General features: G+C 33.8%; 1 protein-coding gene across 1 annotated transcript in view; it reads left to right on the top strand.

Moving 5' to 3' along the window:
• Positions 1-7787: 7787 nt before the first annotated feature.
• Positions 7788-13319, top strand: part of LOC138716362 (sialin-like) — a 38727-nt gene continuing 33195 nt past the window's right edge. Inside the window, exon 1 of the mRNA XM_069849373.1 lies at positions 7788-7874. The gene's annotated coding sequence lies outside the window, so the exon portion shown is untranslated. The remainder of the gene's footprint in view (positions 7875-13319) is intronic.

The following is a 13319-nucleotide window of genomic DNA, read 5'->3' as shown; positions in this document are numbered from 1 at the left end:
CGCATGAATATGCAGATTGTCACTATGTCTCCCATAATAGGGAACCATTGTTTCATGAATAGATTTGTGACTCCACCATATCTTTTCAAACTGTTGGCCAAAATTGCCACTTAGAATCTCGAAGTGTCTTCGGACTTTACCAAATTCATCATTAGGAGGAAGATTGAAATTGTCCGAAAGATGTAAATACTTATGGATTTCTGTAAACCTACTTCTCCTCATGGTATTGGATACAAGTTGATTGTGTACATCTGATTTTGTTTCGCGAAACATTGTTATGCTTTGGGGACACATGTAGCCCGTCAGTAAGAGAATGGCAATGTAAACTTTTTATATCATGTTTGCCAATTCAATAGAATGATTCCTGTGAAGGGCATACAATTTTGACATTTTACACATGACAGCGAGTATTTCTTCACTGAACAGAAGCTCGAAATATTAGACAGGAGTAAGTTTTGATTCATTATAATCTATAAATGTTTCATCTACGTCGCCTCTTCCAGATTTACGAGTAAAGATTTCTTCTTTGTCAGACCACTCTTTATTACGAAAAGAAATATTAGAAGTAGATTTTTTTTTTCTCTGCTCAAGTCTAATACTAGAAATGGATTGTCTTTCATCGCGAGAAATGTTAGAATAACACTGTGTTCTTTCGTAGGCCATAATTATTTCTTCCATGTATATTCATATCTGATTTCGGTAGTTTGTTTTTGTCTGTTGAAACTTTAGTGTTTATTTCCCCAATATAAGAATTGGACATTGTTATCTCGTCAATTGTTGATAGTCTCGGGTTACTTCCTTCATCATTATCTATTAGTACGTAATTGGCAGAAGTAACGTTGACTTCAAATGTAGGTCTGAGTATTCTTCCTGGAAGATGGTTGATGTCAATGGTTGTTTCGTCACCACTTTCCTCATCGATAACTGGTCCATCAGCCGGTGGAAATATGGCAATATCAATAACAGACGAAGCTCCAACTGTATCTTCGTCCATCATCTCCAGTATTTCATACACAGTCAGACTATAGAAGAAAAATAAGTAACATAACTATACTAATATAATGAGATCGGACGTTTAATGTATCTGACCAATGTCACCTGGAGGTAACATGTCACTTTGTAGTCCCTATATACACTATATGCATCTTTTTTACTTGTTTTTGAAAATTGCAAATAAAATATCAATAGTTTAGTAATGTATATATGGAAACAAAAATAAAACTACTTAACTCTTAGTACTATTTTCACAAGCCATTATGTGAAGTGCGCACAAAGTTGAGATTCTTCTGCATCCACGCTGATGTTTTCTTCTCTACTGCTGCAGATTTACAAGCTAGTCGCCAAAAATGGTTGAAATTCAGTTACCAGATGTCTAATAAGGCATTGTCGACGGCGATTTATGTTTAAATATATTTATTGGTAATTTTGGACAGCTTGTTAGGGAGCGTCACCTGTAGGTGACATTGGGACATCAAGAGTTAACTTGAAATACTGGTACTGTTGTAACACAGGTACTGTTCTTAATGAAATGTTTAAGCCTATATTACAATACACTTTGCTGTGAAATTTTAACTTGAAATACTGGCACTGCTGTAACACAGGTACTACATTTAGTTCGATAACGTCCTGGGTTTGCTTTCAGATTCAGCTCCATAGATGACAACATGTTTTCAGGCCTCAAAAACAATTATTGAAGATCATTTGTAACATTTTCAATGTTTTGCTCACAAAGTATATTTGATAAGAGATGTCATTTTGAAAGATATTTCTGAATAGAATACCTTTGTGTCCAAGCTTCTTGCATTTTTTTCACTCTAGAAAAATGAAAAGTACGTATTTAAATTATCTTCGGGAAAAGTGGCCAGACCTAGCTCCTGTTCTCTTTTCTTTAGCCCAGTTATAACAAGCTGAAATTCATGGTTTCAAAGCGTATTATATTTAGACAAATACTTCTTGGCTTTGAAAGAATTCTTCCTATCACTTCAGAAAAATATGTTAAATAGTAGATCCTTCTTTACTGTAGATATTTTGAAAGATGCAATTAGTTCTATGCCGTTAGAGATTCAATGTAAATTTGTTAGTGAAGTGTCACAGCAAATTAGTAAGTTAATAAACAACTTGAAGGATGTAACTACCCTTTTGCCCATAAACTGTGGGATGAACTTAATTCATTAAATTTAGCGTTAGGTACACATGCCTCTGGGTGGTTGCCATCTGACACGTACGAAATCTTAAAGCATGTCTCTAATGAAAAAAGACAAAACAATTATAGGGAAGTTTATTATACATCTTGATTACACAACTTTTAGCACAAGAAAGTTCTTATCATACATATTCCGGAAAGTTTATTGTTTGTATGAAAAATGTTAACTAAAACTATCTAATCATATGGACATGGTAGAAAATGAAACAAATTTAATATTCTTTTCCAAGCTGTCAGTGAATTCTTAAATCCAGGGGTGACTGGTCAGAGTTGTGAAATAAATTCTCAGAAAGTAATAATTTACAAGTCAAAGATTGAATAATTTCAAGGGAAAAATTGTTCCGGGGTCGGATATCGAACCCAGGATCGTTGGCTAAACTCATCAAGGCTCTACCAACTGAGCTATCCAAGAACTCTACCAGACCCGACTCAATTTCTCCCTTTTATATCCACAGACCTCAAGAAACTAACATTGAGTGCACACAATCTCTTTGTGACTTGAATTGTGGCTTTCTGCTAACGAACAGTGACATGTATTATGCAAATCTAGTTTTCAGGTCTGGCTTCCTGTGAAGCTGATTTGAATAATTTCAAGGAAAAAATTATTCCGAGGTCAGGTATCGAACCCGGGATCTTTGGCTAAACACACTAAGGCTCTACCAACTTGAGCTATCCAGGAACTCTACCAGACCCTGACTCAATTTCTCCCTTCAAAGTAGAGGTTGGCGATAATGGTTTCGGAAAAATTGTAGGAAACAATGCAAACCAACTATTAAAACTTATGCAAGTACAGTAAATCCCTTGCTGGACATTCGTTGTAGTGGATAGGATTTTCCCCACATTTTTTAGTGTAAAGGCTTATGTGGTGTGTTTCACAGAGAATTCTGATGATAATTAAATTACATGTTATCAAAAATAATTTAAGCCCTGCTTTCTAGTTTTGTAAGTGTTGTGCACATTTTCAGAGACTCTACATATAATTTATGAAATATAATATTTGCTCATATTTTGTCTTTACTACTGCAGTATGCTATTTTCTTAGTTTCTTCACACTGAAAATATAATGATAATATAAAAATAGAAATATATAAAATGAAGATCTGTGAACAGAAAATAGACAATTACTTAGCTTAAGGTTTGTTTTAATAGTGTTTAGCACTGTTAGCAGTAAGATTTTTTATAGGGGTAATGTTTTTATATACAATAAATTTATTGTGTAGTAATACAGGGCAAATCGCAATATAGCGAACATAGAAGCTCTGCCCACGACCCCTTCCACTTTTCCCCTACTAGCTCACCAGACACTCCACGTGACAGGCGTGAATATATATATATATATATATATATATTTAGATTAGATTTTAGATTAGATTAGATTTTATTTAATAATAACATATACATAAAAACGTTACATTAAAATACCCCGAAAGAGCAAAGCTCGTGTTCGGGGACAGTTCCGTTACATAGATAGGCTACACATTCTTTGTAGACAAAATACTTAAGAAAAAAGCTCACATAAAGATTATAATAAAATTATTAAATAATAATACTAGTAATAACTGAGTGAAAAAAGAGACGATGTTTAGATTGATGGATTAATATTAAATTATTATTAGTAGTATAATTAGTGCAGGTCATGTTGATATAGTAACCAAGATAAGATAGAAAAATACACAATTAGGACAGAAATAAACTTGTTTTACAATACATGGTACATAATATATATACAGGGAAGTCTGTCATATAAATTTTTTAATTTTGGATCTGAAAATTTCATTGCTTAAAGTAGTCAATTCTGGACGAGATTTTATTATCGAATTATATAGACGTGGACCATAATTTGTACTGTGTAGTAAAGCAACAGATGTGAAATATTTAGGTTCAACTAAATTAAGAATTTCATTTCGTCTTGTATTATGAGCATGTGGCTGAGCTACAAATTTCATTCTATTTTTATGATAGAATTTCATTAAAGAGTATTTATAAATTTGGTCAATTGTAAAAAACATTCAATTCGGAATGGATCAAATTTGTTGGATAATCCAGTCGCCTTTTCAAACAAATTTTGATTATACGTTTTTGCAACATATTTAGAGGAAAAAGAGCAGTTTTTGTAATGCCTCCCCATCCAGTTATACCATATTGGATAACAGATTCAACTGTAGCCAAATAAACCAAACGTAATACATGAGTAGGCAAGTAATGGCGAAGGTTTACAAATTTGTAAATTGTTTTACGTATCCTGTTACATAAAAAGGTGATTTGTCTATCCCATTTCAAGAGCTGATCAACAAAAATTCCCAGGTATTTCACATCTACAGATTCTTTCAGACAAGGACATTTACAGATTGTAGAGAGTTTACAAAATGAGTTGTGGATTATTAATTTTAAATGAGAAAGTGATTTCAATTTGTTCAATCCAGAGACTGTTAAAGAAAATGGCACCAAAGTAGTTTTAGTTATTTTTAGAGATAGGAAATTTGCATCAAGCCAGGTTTTGATCAAATTTATACCTACATTGGCATGTTTATAAGTGTCCTCCCAAGTTAAACCACTGAAAATCACCACCGTAAGAATAACAGGAGCCATTATGTACTTTCAAATCAATGTTTAATATATATATATATATATATATATATATATATATATATATTTCCTTAATCAAATGTAGAAGTTATAATTTGATCTTATGTCACTCTCTGAGCTCAGTCAAAGTATTTCAAGACACTGAAAATGAGGAGACCTCAAAAAAGTTTCTAAATTCAACGTTTTCCTTGGTTTACACAGGTTGTGACATTCTCATGGTAGTGTCGATAGGAGTGATATATCTTTAAATGAATTAAGAAATTGTGTTAAAACTCTATGCTGTCTGTTCTTTAAAGGTACTTTTCTGCTATGTCTATTAGTTATTCCGAATGAAACAAACCAAATTAATCTGGGAGATCGGATATAACTTACGCATTAAGAAATAATATCGGGAGTATAAGAAAAGCAAATGACTCAATAAAACACTATCAAATGATAAGGGTATATGTACGTGAAGGACCACAAATATTATCAGAAAATGCAGGCACTAAATTTCTAAGATTTTGTAAAAATAAAAAAATGAACTCACAATTGGAAAAAATTACAAGGTACCATAACAAGACTTATTACAACTTAAATATCTGATAAAAATATAAAAAGATTACTAATAATATTTTCCAAGCCAGTTTTATCAGAGTATGAAAAAAAAATCTGCAGTTACATCATTTGGTACCGTAGAAGTGGGTAAAGACAATCAGTGGGTCTATAATCGATCATTTGGGATTTTTACTGAAAATTATATATTCTCTCAGTTACTTGTTAAAATTTTGTTATGCTGACTTCATTGCCTGACATTGCAAATGTAAGCGAGAGGGACAATAAAAAGCCTGCGAATGCCTACAATGGGAACACAGTGTAATTACCGTTGAAGAGAAAATTGTTATTCTCAACTTTTTCTCTTAAACGAAAACAAAGTCTTACAAACTCTAAATTATTGTCAGCAGTGAAAGGAGACAGGAAGTGTACGTTGAGATTGTATCCTGAAATAATAGTTTTGCAGTTCGTAAATGTTAGTATTGAAAATTATTATTTTAAGAAAACTTGTACCTTTGTGGGGTTAAGTCGATCATGCCATCGACCTACTCGAAGCAGATAGGACCAGCAGGAAGAATAAATTGTTCACCAAAATACCTCCAAGTAACACTTATAAACAGAAAAGTGTCATAGTATAGCTTATATTGATGGGATAGTGGGGAAAGAGGAAGACGAAATGATGGTGAATTTCTTGCGTAAGAGGAGCACTGTCAAAGGAACTTATTTTGTATACCCCTCTGTACCTGACAATGGGAACAACGTAGTTTCTAAAGTGACATGAGGAAGGGAAGATTTCAAATAATATCTGACATAAACTTAAGCAATGTTGAATAGCATTTTAGATTATAATTGAAGCGTGGTATTTCAATGTAAATTTTGAATTCTTAAATTTTTGTTTGTTGGTATGTGAAGTATTAAAATGTGTTTTTATATTTTATAAGTTGACAATCATAGTCACGTTTGTACAGTGGAGACCTATAGACCTAATTGTATCCAATTGTATGATCACAGTAACAAAAGATACGCTATAATAATCCTATAGGCATATATTGTACATTAATATTGTTTTCTACATCCCTTATAACAAATAAAATATATGTAGTACACTAAATTTGTTTTTTAAAAACAAACAGTGATCGACTTTACTCCACAATATTTTAAAATCGATCTTAAAATAAAAATTAAATGGTGATCGACTTTATCCTATTTAAGCAGGTAACTTCGATCACAAGTCAAATAAAAAAAATCAGTCTTTGATAGATTGTAATTCACTTCTTGTAACGTGCCTTGATAAGTGAAGGATATGACGACAAAATGCTATTTTCTGAGGAACTTCGCTCCATTGCATAACGTCAATATCATAAAAAATTGCAAAATGTTGATCGACTTCACCCTCTTCTACGGTAATCATAACATTGTTACGGTCTCTCCGACATCCTTATTACATAAAAGGAAAATATTAAACACTTATTTCTGTAAAGTAGACTACTCTCAGACATGTAGAGTTGTTTATTTTAATACAATTCATTTTTTACTTGTCCTATATAAAATATATTAAAATTTACATAATGTTTTGTGAACTAATTATTCTATTTTCAAAGAAATAGGCATTATTGTAGTCAACGTTTTGCATAAATTCATGTTAAATCAGTGTACAAAATTTCAGAATTCTATCTCTAATGGTTGTGAAGTTACGAAATAATATGTGTGAACATTTTCGAATTTTGGAAAATTGAATTTAAAGTAAAAATAGAATTATTAAAAATATTATTAGTAACCTTTTTTATACTTTTATCAGATATTTAAGTTGTAAGTCGTCTTGTTGTGGTACCTTGTAATTTTTGTTCAATTGTGAGTTCATTTCCTTATAAAATTTTAGAAATTTAGAGCCTGCAATTTCTGATAATATTTTTGGTCGTTCACGTACATATACCCTTAAACGCGACTATAAGAAACGTTGGAAACCCGAAAGAAAATAAATATAATTGACAGATTGACTGCATATGTTTAACATAACATTATAATACGAAGATATTCACACGGACGCTAATACACACCCCTGATTCCGCCTGCGAAACCATTAAATACCTTCCACACGTCTGGACTGATATTTGGGCTGCATAAAAACAAAAAAGAACGGCTTATATCAGACACCCTGTACAATGTATTTTAAAATATACGCTATGGAGGTAAATTGATAACATTCTCGAACAGAAGAATAATTTGCACTTTAGCTTAAAAAAAAACAATTTCTTATACAAATTCTTCAAATTGCAGTCACAACTACTCTTCAAGGATTTTATAAAATTAATTCTATGACGTGTTCTAATGTTAACTATGTAAATGAGCGTTACGAATATCTTAGAGCCGCACAACTATTTTCCAGCATGTGGTCAGTTATTATCAACGATAGATATACGTACTTATTTTCCTTGAACCTGAAACTTATTTCTTGTTAAAGTCACGACCATAGAGACAAAGGGATATTAAATGTTCTTCTACTACTGTCGCAAAAAATTGAAGACAATACAACCACACAGGAATTGAGCAAGTGAGTTATTTTTCAATACTTTATTTTCTTACATAGATATTAAACGTTCATTTATAATTTCTTATCTATACTTCACATTCTTCAGCAAATGAAATCAGTTTCATCACGGAGGAATCGTGGGGTCTACATTATTTACATGAGTACGAAGGAAACTGTGTATACATCGTATTTACAATAATAATAATAATAATAATAATAATAATAATAATAATAATAATAATAATAATAATAATAATATTATTATTATTAATATTATTATCATTATTATTATTATTATTGTTATTATTATTATTATTATTATTATTATTATTATTATTATTATTATTATTATTATTATTATTATTATTATTATTATTACGAAGTGTGAATGTATTAACGCCACGAGAAATCATTGCTACGTTTTGGTGCGTCCCATAAAGACGAAAGCTGTTACAGGCGGTATGTACGGGGCAAGAAAAACAATACACTGTTGCAAGTTTCTTGCTTTTGGGTGTTCAAGTTAATTCACTATTGTTCCAATTTACTGTATATAGCTTACGACAAAGTCATTGCTCAAAAATACTTTCTTTGGTGGGTTGAGGAAAGGAATTTTCTGTAGCCAAGATCGGAGGTGCAGAAATTACATTGAGTGGAGCTGTAAATACAACATATTGTTATACTACAGGGACATCGTTTTATTTTTACTTCAATTTTTATTGTACCTGAGTTTTTGAATGTACTTCACTCCCACCCCTTCTACTAAGGAAGTTCCAACTCCACACAGAACCAAGACCGCAGATAGTAAGCAGTACTGAGTTACTGAGTATAGTACGTTCCAGAAATATGTTCGCGTTTTCCAGTGACGAAAGAGTTTTCAATATTGAATCATATTTTCGCACAGGTACTGTCCGTTTGCCTACGTCGAATCCCGATTTCCCCCACCTGCTTCTGCTCGCCCCTCTGTAAAAGCTGGGCTGTCTTAGCTCTTTTCTGAAAACATTAATTTCTCTTAGGAATTGGAAGTTTACGTAATATTATACAGCTGTTTAATTTAACTTAAATAGAAGGGCCTCGTTAAGTAATTAACTGTCCCTTTCTACAATCCTGCGGCATAACCACTTGGACGGACAGTAGATAGCATGTCTGAGTAATTTTATATTTTCGGGTCGGGCAGAAGTGAAGATTGAATTCACAGTACGTAGAGTAGGTACAGAATTATTTCAACATGAGTTACTAGTACGAAGACCGAAACTGGCAATTGGAATTAGATGCAGTAGTCTATAGTGCGATAATATACACAAAAGAACTGAAGCCTATATCGAAATTAACGGCCACTATTTTCAAAATTGTGTTTAAATATTCATATTATGATTATTTTTCAATTTAACTTCATTCTCTATATTGTACGCTAATGTGCTGTAGACAGTATACACTGCATAATGAATACGTTCGCATGAATAACTCACTTCGTGAGTAAAAACACTTATTCTTAATACAGTACTGTACTTTGATTAAAGAAAAACCTAATGAAAATTATCAAACTCAAAATCGCGATATTTCCTAGTTTACGTAAATGGATGAACTACTTTTCTTCCATCCTATACCTAGTAGAGTGATTTGTGTTTTACGCCAGTATCATCGAACTCCAGTCTTGGAGGGGGGAGCAAGCAGTGTTTCCGGTTCTCTACAGGTATAGACAGGTTACTATTAAAAATGTTAGTAAAAATAAAATGATGTCCCTGTACTATTCCAACATCAAAGAGGATTGTGCAGTTGCTATGAGTGTGGATGTACATATAGCAAACTTTAAGAGTGCTCTTAAAACGCCCAAAGTACGGAAACACGGGAAAACTATTTATAGAGGGGTGAGAAAATTGTAACGTAATTAAAATGTGTGATGAAGAAACTAAGCTCAAGTAATTGGGATTTCCTTTGGCGTGAGTCACTTGGCAACAAAATATGTCGTACGTCAACTAATTTCACCTATGAAATACACTAACAAGGCTTGAATAGCAGCATTCCGCCACTTAGTCGCTCTAGTAGGGTTGTCAGACTTCCTAATTGCAGGTGGTAACGATATGTGTTAATCACTTTATTTGATTTGCAGAAAAACCGCCCATTTCATTTATAAACTACAAATGGATAAATCATTCTTCATCCGTCCTTCTAATGACAAGAGAAAAATCAGAATCGTACGGAGGGTAGGCCTACTTATCAAGTAAAAATATATTTCTTGGCATTTCTTAAAATTAAAAAATCTATTTCAGTCGCACATATTTGTATGATTTTTAGTAACTGTGAGAGTCAGAAAAAATCTGATATATAGTTTTGTTAATATGTGAATTCAGATAAAGTAGAGCATTTCATACTTCCAGCATGAAAACTGTAAATCTTTAGAATATAAACATTCAAAGTGCGGAAAAACTAAAACTTTTACAACCATCCCGACGACAACAACACAAACCTTATACAGAGTGTTTCAAAAATACGGGGCATAATTTCAGGTATGTATTTCCCACATGTAAACAATCAAAATAGTTCATTACAACATGTGTCCGGAAATGCTTTATTTCCGAGTTATGGCCTTCACAACATTGAAATTCACTGGAACCATACCTCATGTTTTAGAAGACATTCCACTGATCAATCGTCAACACATTCACTTCTTGCATGATTGCGCTCCTGCACACTTCAGTCGTACGGATCGCCGGTACTTGGATCGAAGGTTTCCTGATCGATGGATAGGTAGAGGTGGCCCAATTGCTTGGCCTCCACGCTCACCTGATCTGAACCCTCTCGATTTCTACTTGTGGGGCCATTTAAAATCATTGGTTTATTCGTCTCCGGTGCCTGATTTGGAATCCCTTCGGAATCGAATTGTGGCATGTTCTGAGGGCATACGCAATACTCCTGGAGTTTGGGATCGTGTTCGCAGGTCAATGAGACATCGAAGTGAGGTCTGTATTCAAGCAGGAGGTGGACATTTTGAACATCTTCTGTAATGACAACGACCTGCGGAAAGAAAAACGTTCCGGTGAATTTCAATGTTGTGAAGGCCATAACTCGGAAATAAAGCATTTCCGGACACATGTTGTAATGAACTATTTTGATTGTCTACATGTGGGAAATACATACCTGAAATTATGCCCCGTATTTTTTAAACACTCTGTAGTACTCGGCAAAGCGAACTTCCGACGCGGAAAATGTGTGCAACATTGCTGTGACGTCATTGTATGGAAACATAAACGGACACCTGGTTGACGGAAGCACACTGATCTACACATAGACTTACTAAATAACCGCTAGACCGCTCACTGGCGCTAGTGTTATGTTCCCAAATTGAACAGTCGACGAGCGGCCATTTGTTTGGTAGAGCTGAATAAGTATGGTTCTTTCGTGTGCTGCTTTTTATTGCAATAATGCACATGGATGTAACGGTAAAGAAGGAAGGAATGTTATATTTCACTCGTTAGATAATCCTTAATTTCTACGACGATTTTTTTCTCCATATTATGTTACAGAAGACAAACTATTGTACTTGCCATGTGACTCTTTATGCTTGAAGTTTCCTCTGAGTAAAAATTCCCTTAACCGAAAGTGTATAGGTGCAATCCGAAGAGAGAATTTCTACCCTACATTGAATCATTCAGTGTGTTCAACTCATTTCGAAGATAGTAATTGCCTTTCAAACTACGTTATTATACATTGTTATTGTCCTTCACTCACTCTATATCATTCGTTTTCTTCAAACAGCCGTTGTTTGAGTGCATACATGATTAATAAAATTATTCACCGAACTTAAACATACAGAAACTGCATAAATTATAAAAATATATTTTTTTAATATAACTGATTGAAAGTAATTCTTGTCTTAGTTACGGATTAATGAAACATTTTCTTATGCTATTGCTGCTCCTACTGCTATTATTACTACTACTATTCCTGCTACTGCTGCTACTACTTTTTTGACTTCATGCAGCAGTTTAACCTACAGATTTAATTAAAAATTTGACACATTAATTCTTTTATTAACCGTGGTTATGAATGTTCACATTCAGAGTTCCTATGAAAATGATGCAAGTCTGAACACAGTACCTATGTCTGACAGCCAGGCTTGTCGGGTATCCCAATTTAGGCGAGATTCTTCCAATTTCCTGGTCGAGTCCCGATTAAAGGGAGTAGGGATTGACAAAAATCCCGATTTTACAGATATTAGCCTTGAACATATTATTTTAAGCAAATTAGTCTGTATTTCCCATTATCCGATATTTTATTTATATATTGACTCAAATGGTATCATTGTAAACATAGATATAATCCGCGGATATTTAGGAAGTCTATGAGGTAGCCCAGCTGATTGCCGTAAGGCAACTAAACTCGCAAAATAATACTTCTTCTAGTTCTATCGCATTGTTGATTATTCCGTTCCGGTCCCTAGTCACTGTTCTCGCAATTAGTAAACATTGTGTATTTCAAGTGCATTGACTGGCAAGAAAGATAGCGTTTTGATATCGTACTTTACACTAATAACAGATACGTACAATTGCTGCATTTTGTAGTTTAGTGAACTATGTTTAAACATGGATTCATCGTCAGATAGTGAAACTGTTGCAGTAGCGGTTCCAAAATTAATTTATTAGCAAATTGTTAAAACATAGGCTATTCGCGGTCAGTAAAAGAAAAAAAATATTGTAGTGTTCACTGTACTGTGTGTCCTTCGTATTTTAGTGTTTCTCACGGAGGTGAATAGGCCTATTATATTAAAAAGTACGTGAACACTATGCAGAAAACTGCTATAAATCTTATGATAGGCTAAATTGTTGACAAGTCTAATGTCTTAGGTTAGCTTCTGATATCCCAACTTCCCTCGCAGAAAACCTAGCAACTCTGCTGACAGTAGAAACACGGTATTAAAGGTATCGCGAAGGAAGTATTGTTCCTTTAAACAAAAACATTTAGCTTTCGGATACTCAATACAACACGTATTCAAATAGCGGTTTCGAAATCCCGCGCGTTTTCTACCTAACAAATGGCGGCTTTCTGCTGCTTCAATTTGGGAACATATTTCTCAGTTCTCCGCTACGGCGTGGTAGGGGCTCGGATCTACAAGGTCAAGTCGGAAGTTCGCTGGCTGGGTAGTAATGTTTTATACCCTCAATGCCCCGCGCTCCGTAATCGCTTACTATTTATTTATTTATTTGTCCATAAGAGAGTTAAAAACCATAGGACTTGTCAAAGAAAGAAAGAAAAAACAATAATTAAAACATAAAACTCCACACCTGTGGAGTAACGGTCAGCACGTCTGGCCACGAAACCAGGTGGCCCGGGTTCGATTTCCGGTCGGGGCAAGTTACCTGGTTGAGGTTTTTTCCGGGTTTTTCCTCAACCCAATATGAGCAAATGCTGGGTAACTTTCGGTGCTGGACCCCGAACTTATTTCACCGGAATTATCACCTTCATCTCATT

This window comes from Periplaneta americana, chromosome 16 (assembly GCF_040183065.1).
Source record: "Periplaneta americana isolate PAMFEO1 chromosome 16, P.americana_PAMFEO1_priV1, whole genome shotgun sequence".
NCBI lineage: Eukaryota > Metazoa > Arthropoda > Insecta > Blattodea > Blattidae > Periplaneta > Periplaneta americana.
This window is presented reverse-complemented; position numbering and strand designations above follow the sequence as displayed.